The sequence below is a fragment of the Erythrolamprus reginae genome, chromosome 3 (assembly GCF_031021105.1).
Source record: "Erythrolamprus reginae isolate rEryReg1 chromosome 3, rEryReg1.hap1, whole genome shotgun sequence".
Taxonomy (NCBI): domain Eukaryota; kingdom Metazoa; phylum Chordata; class Lepidosauria; order Squamata; family Dipsadidae; genus Erythrolamprus; species Erythrolamprus reginae.
In genome coordinates this window covers 175,216,427-175,227,035 of record NC_091952.1, presented here as the reverse complement: position 1 = coordinate 175,227,035, position 10,609 = coordinate 175,216,427, and the positions used below count along the sequence as shown (strand labels likewise).

The following is a 10,609-nucleotide window of genomic DNA, read 5'->3' as shown; positions in this document are numbered from 1 at the left end:
TCCAGGATTACATTGTGATGGAATATGCAGGACTATCAGGCATGACAGTAAAACAATAATTCAGGAAATCTGACGCCTTTTAATGACATCTGAAAAAGTGCTACCAAACCTTTGTTTTTTGGCTACTATATACTAACCTGCTTCTCCTCTACGATGTCAAGAAAATGTATGTATACGTAAAGTATATAAGAGAAACTGAGAAATATCATCCAGAGAACATAACACCGTGCAAAAGCCAATAGACATTTAATTTTGATCTAATGCCATACAGGTTAGATTGTATAGTCCAAAGAAAAAAAATATTAAGATTTGAATCTGGGTTTGAAAAAGTAAATGAATAAATGAAAAATACATACTTAGGTGTCTCCTGCCATAGTTATGGAAAGCATTCAAGTAAAATTAAACTTCAAAAGAATCTTACAATTGATCTCTTCATTGTTTAAACTTGACATTCTGTTCCAATGCCTCATTTGGGGACAGACTGAGTTGAGCAAAACAAAATGCAAATTAAGTCACCTTATGCTTGAAGAAAAAATACTGTCTGAGGCTTTCAAACATATGGATGGATATTCATCCTCTGGACCCCTTGCAATGGCTGCTGCTTTTATTCATTAAATATTTATATTCTTGTCTTATTTGCTATTCCCTTAACCATCTTTTTTTTCTGGATTTGCCCATTTTCCTTTGGCTCAACTGCTGTCTGAAGTTCAGGTTTTGTGCACTACCCACAATGGAGCATCTATACAGTGATCCCTCTATTATCGCGAGGGTTCCGTTCCAAGACCCCTCGCAATAATCGATTTTTCGCGATGTAGGGTTGCGGAAGTAAAAACACCATCTGCGCATGCGCGCCCTTTTTTTCTATGGCCGCGCATGCGTAGATGGTGGAGTTTGCGTTCCCCGCCGCCCACGCAAAGGGGAAACCCGATTCGGCTCCTCGCTGCTGCTGCGCTACCGAGCAGATCAGCTGCTGGGCGGCCGAAGGAACCTTCCCTGGGTCTTCCCGGCCGCCCACGCAAAGGGGAAACCCCGGCTCCTCGCTGATGCCCGCCGCTCGCCCCGCCCGCCAGCAAGAGGGGGAAGACCCAGGGAAGGTTCCTTCGGCCGCCCAGCAGCTGATCTGCTCGGCGCAGCAGCAGCGAGCAGATGAAGATCGGGGTTTCCCAGCCGCCCACGCAAAGGGGAAACCCCGGCTCCTCGCTGATGCCCCCGCTCGCCCGCCCGCCAGCAAGAGGGGGAGAGATAGAGAAAGAGAGAAGGAAAGAAAGAGATGAGAGAGGGAGGAAGAGAGTGTGAGAGAGGAAGAAGCAAGATAAAGAGAGAGAAAGAAATATGAGAAAGGAAGGAAGAGAGTGACGTCATCGGGTGGAAAAATCGCGATAGCGTTTCGCGAAGCTCGAGATCGCGAAACTCGAGGGATCACTGTAATCCAAAAGAGGTTACCCAACTCTTCATTTAAAGCAGGGGTCCTCAAACTTGGCAACTTTAAGACTTGTGGACTTCAACTCCCAGAATTCTCCAACCAGCATAGAGAGTTTTGAGAGTTGAAGTCCACAAGTCTTAAAATTGCCATGTTTGAAGACCTTTGCTTTAAAGCATGATTCAAAAACAAAGGACCCCAATCTTTTGGGTCGATGAGCAGATCTGGAATTTTAAGACCATGTTCAAGTACATTGCCAGAAAGTGTTCTATGCTTGTCACTCAAGCCATGATGAAGCCCCCATCCCCCCCCCCATGTGCTAAAAGAGAAACTTGGTGATTGGCCCTAATCACTGGCTATTTGATTTTCTGACTTTGTCTCTGGGTCCCACAGATCACTGAAGGATAAAAGTTATTTTACGGTTGATATTTTGCTCTGCAATATGTTGGCTTTCCATTTTTATTTTTAATTAAAAGAATCACCAGGAATATTTTATGGACTCATTATTACTATAAGCAACATGTTAGGAAACCAGAATATGGCAGCCGTGTACCAAAATCTCCAGGCACCATGGTACATATTTATAATCTTTTACATGTCATTGAATATAAAACAAAACATATGGAAAAAGAAGAGATGCCAGGAAATTATTATATTTATATAGCTATGTAGCCTGTTCAAATAATGATTAAAACTAGCCCTACAATTTGTTTTTATTTTCTGCAGTTTCACTTTAAAGGGTGTTTTCATTTATTTATTTTATTTATTTATTTATTTATTTTGTCCAATGCACAATACATATTGAAGAGGATAGACATGAGTTATTATATATAAAGAAAGGATATAAAAGTCCAATACACAATGAGGGTTTTAGTGGGTATATATCAATATACACATAGTAAAATACATGATGAAGGTTATAGAGGAGATACTCATAGTAAAATATATCTAAGAAATAATAGAAAAGAAGATATAGGAATAGAATATATCAATGAAAGAATAGAAGAAGAGATATAGGAATAGAGGAAAGGTATATAGGAGATATAGGAGAGCAATAGGACAGGGGACGGAAGGCACTCTAGTGCACTTGTACTCGCCCCTTACTGACCTCTTAGGAATCTGGATAGGTCAACCGTAGATAATCTAAGGGTAAAGTGTTGGGGGTTTGGGGATGACACTATGGAGTCCGGTAATGAGTTCCACGCTTCGACAACTCGGTTACTGAAGTCATATTTTTTACTGTCAAGTTTGGAGCGGTTAATATTAAGTTTAAATCTGTTGTGTGCTCTTGTGTTGTTGTGGTTGAAGCTGAAGTAGTCGCCGACAGGCAGGACGTTGCAGCATATGATCTTGTGGGCAATACTTAGATCTTGTTTAAGGCGTCTTAGTTCTAAACTTTCTAGGCCCAGGATTGAAAGTCTAGTCTCATAGGGTATTCTATTTCGAGTGGAGGAGTGAAGGGCTCTTCTGGTGAAGTATCTTTGGACATTTTCAAGGGTGTTAATGTCTGAGATGCGATATGGGTTCCAAACAGATGAGCTGTATTCGAGGATGGGTCTGACAGTGAAATAAATTTGTCATCTGTCTCTGCACTCTGGTGAATGTTCAAAATTAACATTTCCACCACAAAAATTCTCCTCCACATGGTGGTGCTCCTCTCAGCGACTGCAATGTTCAAAGTGCATGAAATGAATGAAACAAACAAACACAATATAAACAAACAAGCAGAGAGGTGAAAAAGGCACCAACTACAGTCCCATGTACTCTGTCATGTGGAACCACCAGGGTATGGCAAGGGGGAATAGTTCTGTTGTGAACTATGCACATTTGCTTAAAAATAATACCGACAGTGTGCAACAGCATTCACTCCAAAGTTAAGTGAGCCTATAGGCTGCAATCATAGCAGTAACAATGGAACAGAAAGAGGAAGTCATTGCCCGTTAAAGTACACTGGTTTACAAAGCCCTACTGGTGACATCCTCTTGCAACAATGTTGTATACTTTAATCAGCAGCATGGAATAAAATATTATCTGGTTTTCCAGTTCTTCAGGGAAGCTTCCATCTGAGACCTGGAACCTTTAGGTGACCAAATAAAATGAAAATAAAACAGCGGGTAAGTGCCACTATTCTTTTTTATACTTGACATATTTTCATATACACAGGCATCAATACACCTTCGACACAACAGTGGGGTTTACTGCTAATTAAGATTTAGATTTACATTCTGACCTTCTCTCCCACTATTTACACCATCTTTGTTTGGAATTACTTAGGAAAAGAATTAATTCACTTCTAGACATTAACTTTTCAAATATACACTGCAGATCCTTTTTGAGCAAATCTTATTAAATTGCCATGCAGAACACACCTTAACATGCTCATTGAAACGGTTCTTTATAAATAAGCCCAGAACAGTGCCTAGAAAGCTTTGCTTCTTTTAAATCTCACCCAGTTTATCCATCTATGGGAGAGATTGCCTTCTATCAGTTGAGGATGACAGGAGCCTAGTTGATTTGTAACTGGATGTGACCAGTCATGAGATCAGCTTAAAAATAATGTTATTTGCTACGGTAACATGGGTTATCGAGGGTTCTTGGGGTTTTTTGTTTGCTCAAGATTTGGAAACAATTGTCACAGGATTTCTCTTTGCTATCAGAGGGAAAACCAGTGAACTCTTGATTCAGTATCCAACTGAGTGATCAGTTCATACATCATGCTCAACCAGCCAGATTTGGTTTTAACGTTTTTAACCAGGATTGGGTTAGAGGTTACATCATAGTGACTCCATTACACGGAGGTCACAATAATGTAACCTGTGTCTGCTGCGTCCTGATTTACGCAATAATATGACACATGTGCAATGTCACTCTGATGCAGTCATAGTTTTGAACTGTGTTTATTGAACAGTACATTGTACAAACCGACCGGTAGCAACCATGCACAGTAGCTTCATCAACACAATTCATTTAAAATAAGTTACAGCATGATGCAATATATAAATCCAACTTTTACACACAGTAGATAAATAGAATTATGTGTCAAATGCCTTTCCTTACAGTATCAAAGTCCAATGAATTGTTTAGGCTATGAAACTTTTTTCCTACGGAGAACTTCTTTCTGGAAAAGAAAGCAAGCACCACCTATTTTATATGAAGTTTCCAGACTGCTTATATTACTAACTATAAGGACAATATGAAATTTATGTGATGACTGGGCCACAAGACATCTTCTATGGGAAAATTTAGGATCAAGTCAGAACCTGGGGATGGAAATTCTGTCTTTGGCTCAATTCTAGGTCATGCTGTATGATGGCATAATCCTAGCATAATACTTCTACCATCACCTATGAACTTTCTCAAATCTTTGCTTGATTTGAAGACTAGAAGCTAACATTCACATTAGAGTTATAGTCCTTGACTTATGAGCTCAACTGAGCCCCATATTTCCACCATTAAACAAGACAGGTGTTAAGTGAATCACTGCAGTTGTTAAATTAATAACACAGTTGTTAAGTGAATCTCGCTTCCCCATTGAATTTGCATGTCAGAAGGTTGCAAAAGGTGATCACATGACCCCAAGACAATTGCAACCGTCATAAATACAAGCCAATTGTTAAGCAGCCAAATTTTGATCACGTGACCTTTGGGATGCTGCAATTGATGTGTGAAAAATGGTCATAAGTTATTTTCTTTATTGTAGCTTTGAACAGTCACTAAAAATGGTTGTAAGTTGAGGACTGCCTCAGTTGTAATATACAAGCCAGCTATAGCATGGTGAATCTTACAGATGGTCCTCAACTTACAATATTTTTATTACAATCACACCGAAAAAAGTAACTTATCATTTTTTACATTTATGACCTTTGCAGCATTCCCATGGTCCCGTGATCAAAATTTGAGATGTGACCCATATTTATGATGGTTGCAGTGTCCCAGGGACATGGGATCCCTTTTTGTGACCTTTGGGCACAACTGTAGTCATAATTCAAGGGCCACTTTTACTGTACTCCAAGGAAATCCCAAGACATTTTTTGTGATAGTTTTCCTCACTATTTCAATAAGCATCTGTAAGTTGAGAAAAACTATAGCCCTGAAACCAAACTGAAAAAGGTCATAAGAAACCAGAATTCAGGTAAACTAAACTAAACTTAACTGATGCCCAGCTGAAGACAGGGGAATGAAAAAGGGTGGTATGAGAACCACTAGCAGTTACTGTCTTCCTTGTATGAACAGCTAGAACTGAACGAGATCTGTCCACATTTGCAACCATGTGACTGGGAATCTTAATAGTACTTACTTATATACCGCTTATATACCGCTTCAAAAATAGCACTTAGACTTATATATTGTTTTTATACCGCTTCAAAACATTGCTATAGAGCACTGCACAGCAAGACAACTAGACACAAGAACAGTTTTTTCCTGAACACCATCACTCTACTAAACAAATAATTCCCTCAACACTGCCAGACTTTTAACTAAATCTGCACTTCTATTTCTACTAGTTTTTCTCATCATTCCTATCATCCTTTTCCTCCCACTTAGGACTGTATGAATGTAACTTGTTGCTTGTATCCTAAGATTTTTATTAATATTGTTTCTTCATTGCTTATTTGACCCCTATGACAATCGTTAAGTGTTGTACTGTACCACATGATTCTTGACAAATGTATATCTTATTTTATGGACGCTGAGAGCATATGTACCAAGACAAATTCCTTGTGTGTCCAATCATACTTGGCCAATAAAATTATATTCTACTCTATTCCACTGTGCTTTACAGCCCTCTCTAAGCAGTTTACAGAGTCAACATATCACCCCCAATAAACTGGGTCCTCATTTTACCCACCTCAGGATGGAAGGATGAGTCCACCTTAAGCCTGGTGAGATTTGCAGTACAGTACTGCACTCTAACCACTGTGCCACCGTAGCTCACTAATGCAGGTAGGGTTTCCTAGAATTCAAGATAATTCACTCAATGCAGCAAATTGGGAGGACATGGGCCAGCATGGCACTTTCTCATCATCCACCTGGACCTTCAGTGTTTAGGGCTGCAGGCTGTGTAATGCCTGAATTAGTGTCAATTTCTCAATTCAGTCAAGCTCTAAGGCAAGGGGGGGCGGGGTGGAAGTAAGGTGTAAGCAATGCAGAGAAAATTGATTTATTCAAAGCAAACTGCTGTAGGTGACCTAGCATATCCCAGATATTTTTAGACTACCCCCTCCAACCTTTGCTATAGGCTATGAAGGGGTTGGAAGTCTAAAACATCTGGAAAGCATCAAGTTGCCTGCTCCTGATAGAGCAGTACTGTACAGTATTTTGGAAGGAGGCGGATTAAGGAGGGTTATGCATGCTATGAAATTAAGATATGCACCCTGCACAGAAGGGGAAATTTCAGGAAAAAAATGATGAGGCTATTTTCTTACCAGAATAATTCTACGTCATGATAAAACATGCCAATCCAAAGGACTTTATATAAAGCAGCCCAAAGCCAAGAAAGAACAAGAAATGCATTCCTACACTTGTGCAACTCTGCTTATTTCACAGTAATGACCAGGTTCTGAGGACACTACAGTGCAGCACTGCGGGCTACTTCAGCTGCTAGCTGTAGTTCAGCAGTTCAAATCTCACCACCAGCTCAAGGTTGACTTCCATCCTTCCAAGGTGGGTAAAATGAAGACCCAGATTGTTGGGGGGCAATATGCTGATTCTGTAAACAGCTTAGAGAGGGCTGTAAAAGCACTATGAAGCTGTATAGAAGTCTAAATGCTATTGCTAAATATCCTGCAGCTGGGGGCTGCCAAGATCCATAGGACAAAGCTCCAATTTTTCTGTGCCAAAATAAATAAGTAAAGAAAAGACATTTGAACAGGTGTAGCTTATTGTGCAAACATCATCTGCTGAAATTCTCGACCCTGAAAACCGCAGGAGCCCTGACTTTTTCTGTCTGGCCACCTAAATTTAGGGAGGAAAAAAAGACAGCTCCCCACAGATCGTCATGTCCCTTGCAAGCCATCTGCCATAAACCAGACTCTGCCCAGTGCCAAAAGCACCAGAAATAACCCTGGTAGCAACAAAGGCCGCCCCGAGTCTGCGGAGAGGGGCAGCATACAAATCTAAATAAACATAAACATAAACAAAGGCACAATGTCCTCCCCAGAAAAAAAAACCGCCATTAAAAACACGACATTCACATGCTTCATATCAACAAGAAAAAAATTAAGCATTTATTACTGATTTCCGGATAGGGAATCAAGCTATTTTATACATGGAAAGGCATCGTTGTTGGTTGTTCTTTTTTTTAAAAAAGGCCGATTATTTCCTTTGAAGCTACGACACGAATATCCTTAACAAAGTCTTCTTGCTAAAAATCATACACTTTCAGCAACAGACGTTGGAAGTTCAACATCCTCGCGATCCTTCTTGTCGGAGCTGCCATTCTGTAGTTCACCAGTTCAAATCTCACCAGACTCAAAGGTTGATTCATCCTTCCGAGGTGAGTAAAATGAGGACCCAGATTGCTGGGGGGCGATATGCTGACTCTATAAACCGCTTAGAGGACTGTGAAGCGGCATATAACTCTGAGTGCTATTGCTATTCTGCGGAGAACTTTTCGTTGTTGTTTTTTTTAGCATCCAGGCAATCAAAACACGCTGTATAAATAAAGAAATCAATAAATAAAATCAAAGGTGGCTTTCCTTCAATCCGTTTGCCTTCGCCGGCGAAACTGCCACCTACCCACGTAACCCGTTTATTGGCAGCGGTTGTTCGAGGGACGATTATATTATAAATATAAATATATTTTATATAAGTACACACACACACATATATACACACAATCCCGCAGACAAACCGAGAACTCCCCCTAAATGTGTCCGTCTCTTTTTCCCCCTCAAAGGAAAACGGAGCGCGTCTCTCTACCTCGCCAAAGGAGAGCGAGGTGCCGGTTCCTTCTTTGCAGGGCTGCCGCTGCTTGCAGTCGTAAGGCCGAAGGAGATTCCTTAAACCGGCTGCAGCTCCCGCTTCGCGCCGCCTTTCGCGCGCTCTAAGCTTCGCCGCGCGCCTCCCTCGCGCCCGGGCCATTCAAGCACCGCCGCTGCCTCAGCCCGGCCAAGGCGGGAGAAGAGAGGGAAGCGGCTCCCTGCGAGTAGGTGGTGAGCGCCTCAGTCGCAATCCAGCTGCGGACGGCGGAGGGGGTTGGGGGGGGGGGGTTGGGGGGGGGCGAAGGGTCTTCTCCTCCTCCTCCTCCTCCTGCAAAGCGGCGCTCCCGGCTGGTTTCCCCGACGAGACGACGGTGGGAAACGAAGAAGGCAGAAAAAGCCGAGGAAGGGAGGGGAGACGCGGCTGGAAAAAGGGGGGGGGGGGAGAAGGAGGAGGTGGAAGGCTGGCTTGTACACGCCGTCCACGCCCGAAAGCGGGAATTAAAAGGCAGGACCGAGTGGCCCCACCGGACTGCTTAAGCATTTATCATTTGCAGCCTCTCCTGAGACGGGTTTAATGACAGAGTCAACAGTTGCAAAGGGACCTTGGAGGTCCTCTAGTCTAACCCCGTTCACGCAGGAAACCTTGCACCATTTCAGACAAACGGCGGTCCAATCTCTCCTTTAAAATCTCCCATTAAAAAAAAAACATTTGCAGCCTCTTCTGAGACGGGTTTAATGGCAGAGTAATGATTGCAAGGGGCCTTGGAGGTCCTCTAGTCCAGATGTAGGCAAAGTTGGCTCTTCTATGACTTGTGGACTTCAACTCCCAGAATTCCTCAGCCAGTCATGCTAGCTCAGGAATTCTGGGAGTTGAAGTCCACAAGTCAGAACCAACTGCCTACCCCTGCTCTAGTCTTACCCACCCTTCTTTTCAGGCGGGAAACTTTACACCATTTCAGAGAAACGGCGGTCCAATCTCTCCTTTAAAAACTTACATTTAAAAAATATTTGCAGCCTCTCCTGAGACAGGTTTAATAATAGAGTAACGGTTGCAAAGGGACCTTGGAGGCCCTCTAGTCCAACCCTCCTGTTCAGGCGGGAAACTTTACACCATTTTAGACAAACGGCGGTCCAACCTCTCCTTTTAAACACTTCCAGTTTGGAGCATTCACAACTTCGGGAGGCAAGTTATGAATTGTTGTAACCGTTGGGAAATTTCTCCTTTTAGTCTAGGTTGGTTCTCTTCCCTTGGCAGGGTTTCCGTCCGTTGCTTTTGTCCTGCCTTCAAGGGCTTTGGAGAATTAGCCGGTTAAATACTGGAAGACCGCTATCGCCTCACTCTCCCCCTCACGTCCCTCTTTTCATTAAACTAGACATACCCAATGCCAGCAACTGCCCTTTACATGGTTTTAGCTGCCAAATTCCTTAAATTCGGAATTCAGAGACTTGCCCTATTCACGCAAGGAAAATCTTATTGGGAGGGGGGGTGTTAAATGGGTTGCCGCGCTTTGCACCCTGACCCAACCTCCCGTATCGCCTGTATTTTCCACACGTGAGGCGCCCGGGAATTATTCGGGTTTTTTTGAGAAGCGCGGGAGTGTTAAACTCTGAGGAGAAAAAAAGTCTCTCAATGGAAGGGGTGCCAGCCTCGTTGCGTCCCGGATAATAATTTTGAGCGGGGTAATCTCCCCGTCGCTTCTAATGAAAAGCGCCGCAGCTTTGACTTCTGCAAGCGGTTGCAGGATTGCAAGAACGCCCGCGGTTGTGCAAACTTTAGGACCGCTAGCTCTGGTTCCTCTCCCCCGCCCGCCCCCCTCAGGAAAAGGCCGCCTTCTCCCTCTGCCGCATCGGGATGTTGGGTCTTCTAAACAGCTGCATGACAGGCAGAAATTAAACGGCTGCTGTTTGCCTCCCCACCCTAATTAGTGCATTTCCATGTTGGGAAATCTTCAGCTGTTAAAACTTCTCTCCTGCAACTGCTGGTGGCTCAGGAACCCTGCCAGATAATAAAATAAGCCCCATTTGTTTGCAAATCCTCCCTCAAAAAAATTTATATATTGATATATTATCCAGAGCGTGATACCATGGTCTTTCAAGACTGAAGGATGCCAATACAGTGCATACATACACACACACACACTATACAGTATATATATCAGCAAAAATATGTTAAACACACATGCACATATATATATGTAATATAAAATTATATATATATTATATATAAAATTATAAAATAAAATTATAAATATTATAATTATATGTT

The 10,609-nt window shown here is 42.4% G+C and overlaps 1 long non-coding RNA gene across 2 annotated transcripts; it reads right to left on the bottom strand.

The window, feature by feature from the left end:
* Positions 1–2,169: 2,169 nt before the first annotated feature.
* On the bottom strand, positions 2,170–8,671 carry LOC139164743 (uncharacterized). 2 transcript variants are annotated; one of them, XR_011558691.1, is made up of 2 exons: positions 8,342–8,671; positions 2,170–3,497 (listed from the first exon to the last, which is right to left on the bottom strand). It is a non-coding gene; the product is annotated as an uncharacterized lncRNA (long non-coding RNA). The 2 variants fall into 2 exon arrangements; XR_011558690.1 differs by lacking the exon at positions 2,170–3,497 and adding an exon at positions 4,302–8,073.
* Between the last annotated feature and the right edge of the window lie 1,938 nt (positions 8,672–10,609).